This window comes from Daphnia magna, linkage group LG3, assembly GCF_020631705.1.
Source record: "Daphnia magna isolate NIES linkage group LG3, ASM2063170v1.1, whole genome shotgun sequence".
Taxonomy (NCBI): Eukaryota; Metazoa; Arthropoda; class Branchiopoda; order Diplostraca; family Daphniidae; genus Daphnia; species Daphnia magna.
This window is the reverse complement of record NC_059184.1, coordinates 3,618,594-3,626,018: the sequence shown is the minus strand read 5'-3', so window position 1 is coordinate 3,626,018 and position 7,425 is coordinate 3,618,594. Positions and strand designations below refer to the sequence as shown.

The following is a 7,425-nucleotide window of genomic DNA, read 5'->3' as shown; positions in this document are numbered from 1 at the left end:
CGCAATTGACGCATGCACGTCATCTGGTCAATATGCGGCAATGTTGCATTGAAGAATGTCCGTTCATCAGCAATTGCTGAGCACACATGTCACGACAGAGACGTGAAGCGTGAACCCATCAACAAAGTCCCAATACAATCCATGTTACACACATTGAAGTTCCTGGTCTAAACTTTTGCGGCATCCTATTACTGCTGGGCTTTTGACGATGATGGGTTTGTTGACGTAAAATGCTTCCTGCATTATTTATTGATTCCTTTATCCTATTGTTGTATGTAAATATTAATTCTATTTGCACGAATGACCCCTTTTCTTGTATCGTGTTGATTTCCATTTAGTCGCTGAAAAATAACTTTGTCAAGTGCACAACTTGAATTCAATTATTTTTTAAGTGCCAAAGAAAGTTTAATTTATTTTTTCGACCATGTTATATAATACCCGGACGAAAAATTTATTTATTTCACTAACGTCTATATTACATACTGGATTTAACTTGATTTTTAAATAAGTTATTGTTCTCAAATCACATAAAACGACTTTTTTTATTGCACTTGTTATAAAGGTGCTGCTATCGTTCGTAATGCGTTACATCCTTTATAGTTCCGTCGTTTTTTATATATTCTTTCTCGAACGGCTCTCTAATGAGAATTTGTTTTCATGTTCAAATGTGATGTATATATAGGAATGTAGACATTTTATTCAAAAGAGCAAATATATGCGCGTATGTAGGTTTCACATTCGGACGCGCAGATGTCAAACGGCATATTTTACGTAGGAACTGATGATAGACTTTGTGGAACGATTTTTCTCCCAACTCATCCATATTTGGATGCAAACGTATATTTCTTAAATCGAAGAATTATATCCGTGAATGTTTGCCCTTTTCTATTTCTACATTTTCAAATGAATGGCGACTATGTGGCGCGTTTTTATAACCGTCGGTCATTTCCACTTGTCTAAATTCACGTTCTAAAGCTATACATAGACACAGTTGTAATCTATAAATAAAAGCATGCAACAACGTGCGCTCGCACAAGTGGCTGTTGTCATTTCCGAAAAAAAACGAAAAGACCTCTTACAATCCTTTTTGGGAGGTTTTCTTTTATTTCTATTTAGGGATGCATTTATATTTTTAGCAAATGCTGCGCTGCTATGCAAAATAACCGCTTGAGGGCGGCTGCACAATGATGGTCATCAGCGTCAGCAACGTGAGTGACCGAGGTTTAACCACGGTCACCGCATGACAGGTTGATTAATGAAGTATAGACTACACACAGTAGCGCGACTTCCAACTTAACTTGGGGTGTTTCAGTAGGAAAAATTCACCAAGAAAAAGTTATTAAGAACCGTCGTAATTGTTGTCCCTCTAGCCTATTACATCTCATGCAAATGTGGGACTGAACATTTTTAAAGAGCGAAAATTAAAAATGGCAGATGTTTATAGATTTAACAAAACTATGGGCTTGTAAGGATTCTGCTTTAATAGTTTATAGCCTACTTGAGTAGAATTGGCTTATGTCCACCCTGTTACTAGTTTGACGCTTGTATGTTAAACATCTTACATTGAATAAAACTCTGATATTGTCTATCAGTTACTACGTAGAGGTCTATATGAGTTAAGCCGCAGATCAATTACAAAGTACAAGTTTCAGAACCATGGAGTATGTGGTTCGGGTCTTGCTCTATCGTATTAATTTTTCATTGAAAATTCTAGCTACTGAATCTCAGACTTTAAGAATATAACCTTTTACAAAGTTTGAATGGTCAAAAGCTATGTCTTTAGCCTAATAGCATTTTTTTATGAATAAAAAAATATGTGGAGCGGGGCGTTGACCAAACTAAAATTGCTCAAACATTAAACGTATATGGTTAATGGCATTCCACCTGTGCTGATATACGTATAGCCTATATTATCGGTACAGATTGCTTTACGCAGTTGTTTTTTAACAAAAAGTCGTACAGAGCAGGTTTTCGTCGTCATTGTTTGCAATTGGGAGGCCCTTTTTAAAAATATATATCTGTGTCCAATTTGGTATGCACTACAATGTCGATACGTACGGATTTTGTCACAGCGAATGTGTACAAGTATATGCAAGGGCCATCAAGACGATAAGTAAAGAAAGAGAAACAAGGCCAGCAACAATGCCCTTTGCAAAACGTGCTGATGGTCACCGCGTATCTGACTTTAATATATACTGCATCGTTTCCTATTTTGCAACGTGAATCAAAATCACAATCAAAAGTAGAGAAAACGGGAAAGAAAATTGGGAATGAGCAAAAAACAAGAGCCATGGTGAAATGGGAAACGTGTCCAGAATAAAACAGGAAAATTGGCGGCTGTTACGAGAAACTAAAAGTATATGTATAAATAGAAAGAGATACTTAAGCAATGCGCGATAAGACTTGTAAAAATATACACAATGTATGCAGAAATGTGCGCGGTCTTTGCACGATCGCTTTGCATAAACATACAATAGGGGTTTAAATTTAGACCTTCCTTTTTTTTTTTTTTGCCTCGAGCACACCACCGTGCTGTTTCTATATGTAAATATATCCGGGCGGTGTACAATCGTGCCGATCGATGGCTTTCTATGTTTCCCCTTCGTTTATTCAACTATTGCCATTTTTTTGTTGCTGCTGCTATTTTAGTGGGAACTGGAATTGCAACATACAAAAAAGGGTGGAATTTCGCAAGCTTTTAAAACCAATAGAAAAAAAAACAAGCAAAGACATTAAGGCAATCATTAAATAAGGCTGGCCCAAAATAGAATAGATACTGAACACAAGAGGACGGCAGGTAATATTGCGAGCTCTTTGTTTTAGCTGCATCATGTGCTATTGCTCAGCGTTGCTGTGTATATATACGTATGCGACAAGAAACACGTTTATCCCTTTCCCGTTTGCAGTGTCAGTCCACTAATAGTTTATAGCCAAGAGAATTGATGGCCCTATTAAAACGTAGCCAAAAATAAAACAACCTGAAAAGAAATTTCGACATCTAATGGTAACGTTAGTGGATAAATCGTCTATTGAAAGTATTTTTGTTTCAAAGGACAGAGAAACAATGATTACCTAGTCCCTGTATGGAGCAATAGCACTGAAAAAATATGCACAATGTCCTTTTCTATACTCATTTGCATTTCATTGTTTTGTTATTAGACATTTTTTTTTTAGTCTCGCCATCACATTGATGATGGAATCAAATAAGCATCTAACGCAACTACCATCACGGTCATTGATATTAGAGGAGGCTGCGCAATGCAACTGTTCTCCAAAAATATTTATATAGCCTACCTCTCAAAGGTCTTTGCTGGATTATGTATACACCATCAACTCTTCCTTTTCTCCTATTGGACAACGAGGTGCACATTGTATATAATGGTTTGGCTTCACGTTTGCTGATGCGCAGCGCAGTTCTCTCCTCCTCTGTACGTCTTGTTGATTTCAAACAGCACGTTAGACGTGTATATGGCACAGGATAACAGTATAGTTGAATCTGTAGCCTATATCTCTTTTGTGGGATCTATACAAAATAACGATTTTGCTGCTTAGAGTTTTTATATGTTATACGTTTTTAAGTTAATTTTTGCATTTATATCAGTGAACGTTGCCTTGCACAGGTTACAATAGGCTAATAGAGTGTAAAAATGTTAGACCTATCTATAGTAAGGTCTTATATAGTATCAACTGCATGCATTAACAGACATCCTGTACATTTAATCTGATAAAAAACGTGAAAGATGGCACAAATTGAACAAAAATCGTCTCACGAATATCCTTATTGTGTAAAGTCTGCGTGAAATTTACCATACATGAACATGAATATTAGTCTAACAAAAGTAGCCTAATGAATAGCCTAAGATTCGATGAGAACACATATGGGATGCAACTGTTCATATACAAACACAAGTTTTCACACTGCTTTTTCCAAGTTTCCATGTAGACTACATATATAGGCTACAGCTCATCAGCTATGAATGATGATGAAAAAACAAAGTCGTTGAGCCTACAAAACGCTGCACTCGCCTGATGATGACGACACGTCAACGTAGAAAATTATTTACTAAATTATACAAAAGCTTCGTGAATTGAAATCAACATTGCAATAAAAATTAAAACGTTTCAAAGTTATATAGACCTACCTTCTTAGTGTAGCCTATAGGGTCTAGTTCTGTTATGCCCTTATATATATGTCATATAAAAAAGTTATTAATAAAGGCTGATCCCGGGGTAACATGAAGAAACTATAATAGAGCCAAACCTTTTCTAGAGTTTATCAGCAACTGCAAGCATATATTTCACTGTTTCTATACAGTAGGTCTATAGGCGTAGGCGTATGTGGTGTGTAAATGTATTAAAATATTTTTTGCTTAAACATTTAGAATAAAACTACGCAGCATCTTGTAGAAATTTTTGTAAAATAGTCTAGCTAACGTTTGGTTTTGATTTCCAAGAACGTTTGAAAAGTATGCTTTATAAAAAGGAAAATGAAAAGATGGCATTCTCGTCAGTCGTCGATTTGGCAGTGTCTTAAATGGTGGAGGTGGTGAGTGTGGCGTTTGTCTCATATATATACGTAGAGCTAACGTTATTCGACTTTTTCCTGTAGAATGTTAGTGATTTTTCTTGCATAAGAAATAATAAGTGAAAAAAAAAAAGGAATTCTTGAAGTCTACAGTAGCCTAATAATAAAAACAAGGCGTTGTAATCACCCAATAGCCTACCATGAAACAAACTTATTCGGCTGATCGTTTTCAATTATTTCGGGTGCGTAAAATTGTGTTTTGTTTATAACGTTTACTCTTCAATTCTTTACGTTGGGTAGTAGGCCTATTATTTTCGTAGCATTAGACTACATTATTATCGTTCTATTGCAGATGACACATACTAATTACAACGACCTCTAGTGATGTTAAAAATAGCTCCAATTCCTCTTCGTATTTCAGTCACGTATATAGGCCTTTAAAAAAAAAGTAAAACTGTAAACTAATAGCTGGTCACTATTTTGACCGTATTTATTTTAAATGATATAAAGGTGTTCTTTTTACAGCTATAAAACTCACAGACAGTGTAGTCTAATTTTTTTATAGCAAATTTTACAACCTTTGTATTCTAACCGTTTTAAAGCTACCTCTCTATATAGGGATCCACACAGTGCAAAAGTGTATGTACGATAATTTATACTGGATATACTTGACTCTGTCATTTTCAAGCCTATATTCGTTCACTATTAATGTATTTGTCGTAAGCATAGTCTACACAGAATCTAAGTTAGTTAAGCCTAGACTTAATACAAAACTGTTGGCCAATTGGTTAGCAAAAATGGTCAGCGTCATACTTTCTCGACTGTATTTTGCATTTCTTTCTGCAATCTACACGACACTTTTCGATGCTATTAGACTACTTTAGTGAAAAGTCTCTTATTTAATAGTAGACCTATATATTAAATAATGAAAAGATTAGGGCAGCAAGACATCATGCCTGATATTCTGAAGGCATGATTTGATCATCTCGGTCTCTGCTGATGATCAGACCATGCCAAGGAAAAAACCAGTGCGTTTTCTATGACATCCAACATCAAATATTAAAAAAAATCTAAAATGCCATCTGTTCTATCCGATTTCTGATAACCGGAATATTCTTGCGAGTCTTCGTTTTTTAAACCTAATTTAGTCCTTTTGTTACAACTGTTGAATACAGAATACGCAATGAAAGCGAACAACTTCAGGTTGATGTAAATCAAACTTCTAATAGAAATAGAACTTGTTTTCTTTCATCAGTTGTTAGAAAGTCGTAGCATATTACAACAAAACCTGTCGAGTGCCCGTTGCTGCTCAAGATATAACTCATGTTACCCATGTCCAAGAATCTCCCAGTAATATAAAGCTTCTGTCGGAATTTTTTTTATTTAGAATTAAAAACAAATAAAAAATTCAGGACGAAGGGGAAGGAGCAGTCAAAAGAATTTCAGGTCAGCAAGATTGTTTTTAATAATCACTTTATTATATTCGGTTTTTATTTTTATTTAACAGGATGCCCATCATTATTCATGGAGATTCTACAACGTATAGCTTATAGACTCAATTCGTTCAAGGCCTATGCACTCATTGTTTCTCAATGGCTATACCTGGATTATTTACTATCCATATATCCAATAACTAGACTATTCAATGTTGTAAAATTAGCAGACCACGGTTTATCTATGTGTTTGGTTACACTGCTACCCTCTAGTAGCGACCAGACTATGTAAATAAAGTGGACAGTATAGAAGGTAAGTCTATAGGTTATTTCATAAATTTACCCAATAACCATAAATTTTACAACCTAAACTGCATACACTAATATGTGGAAAGCCAAATCAAATCAAAGTTGTGGTTTAAGGTAATAGACAAATGTAGCCTACTCCGACTGAAGCCATTACCGAGTTAATAAATGAATCTTTTTGTATTTGTCGTTCGTTTGAATATTATTGCTACTGCTAACATCAAAATATAAAATCAATATATTGCCACTGCAAAGCATAGTCTGTGGAACATTCTTGTGTCGATAAACTTGTCGAGCTTCAGTGATTCGTATCTCTGCACAAAACAAACCGACGTATAGCATGCCCACCATATACAGTCACGCGTATACGCATGTCAATGACGAGCCTACCACAAACAGGAAGAGCATCGTGATCTCATTACCTCGGGACATACACACGGATTGATGCTCAATCAACTAGAATGGGTTAATTATACATCTGATGGTTGGTCATGGTTGGTCATGGCCGTTTACCACACACGGCATATGGTTGTCTTATCATCAAAGTCTTAAACGTCGTTCAAAGTCTTCCGAGTGAGATCTCAGCAGTCGAAGTATATTTTTGCTGTAAAGGTAGACCCCCTATACATAATAGGCAAACTTTGTTTGTGGGATATATTAGAGACCAGCAAAAGATACCCTTTACTCTTAAATTTTTCTTGACATTTTTTTTTTTTTTTTAGCTAGGAACAGTTGAGGATTGTTTCTGCTGGTCGTTGTTGTACGCACTATGCAAGCATTATCTGAATGAAATAAGTAAAGATAGATAATCGACGTCATTGGGCGAAAAAAGAGCAAAAGTTTTCCATCTTTAAATGAGGAATCAAGAATAGGGCTATATAGGGAAACGTACCAAACTTTTTTAGGTGCATGAACTTGACAATTAGCTTATATAAAGCTGTGAAGAATGCATGACTGTTTTTTTTTCAATCTTAATTTCTTCATTCATTGCCGATGTATTAAAGAAAACCTTTCGAGAGATGTGAAGGATAATTATTTGTTGTTGGATCAAACGTTATAAGAAAACGACAAAGATTCATGAAAGAGCAAGTGTGAGCAATTCCAAAGAATAAAATATAAATAATAGAGCATAAAATTGAGCCGTCTCTGTGCTGCATAAAG

General features: G+C 35.4%; 2 long non-coding RNA genes across 2 annotated transcripts; one reads left to right on the top strand and one right to left on the bottom strand.

The window, feature by feature from the left end:
* Window positions 1-3,539: 3,539 nt before the first annotated feature.
* Window positions 3,540-4,289, bottom strand: LOC123470717. Its single transcript, XR_006644436.1, has 2 exons — window positions 4,143-4,289; window positions 3,540-4,063 (listed from the first exon to the last, which is right to left on the bottom strand). It is a non-coding gene; the product is annotated as an uncharacterized LOC123470717 (long non-coding RNA).
* A 292-nt stretch (window positions 4,290-4,581) lies between these two features.
* Window positions 4,582-6,447, top strand: LOC123470716. The gene is made up of 3 exons (XR_006644435.1): window positions 4,582-4,767; window positions 5,781-5,971; window positions 6,033-6,447. It is a non-coding gene; the product is annotated as an uncharacterized LOC123470716 (long non-coding RNA).
* The last annotated feature ends 978 nt before the right edge of the window (window positions 6,448-7,425 follow it).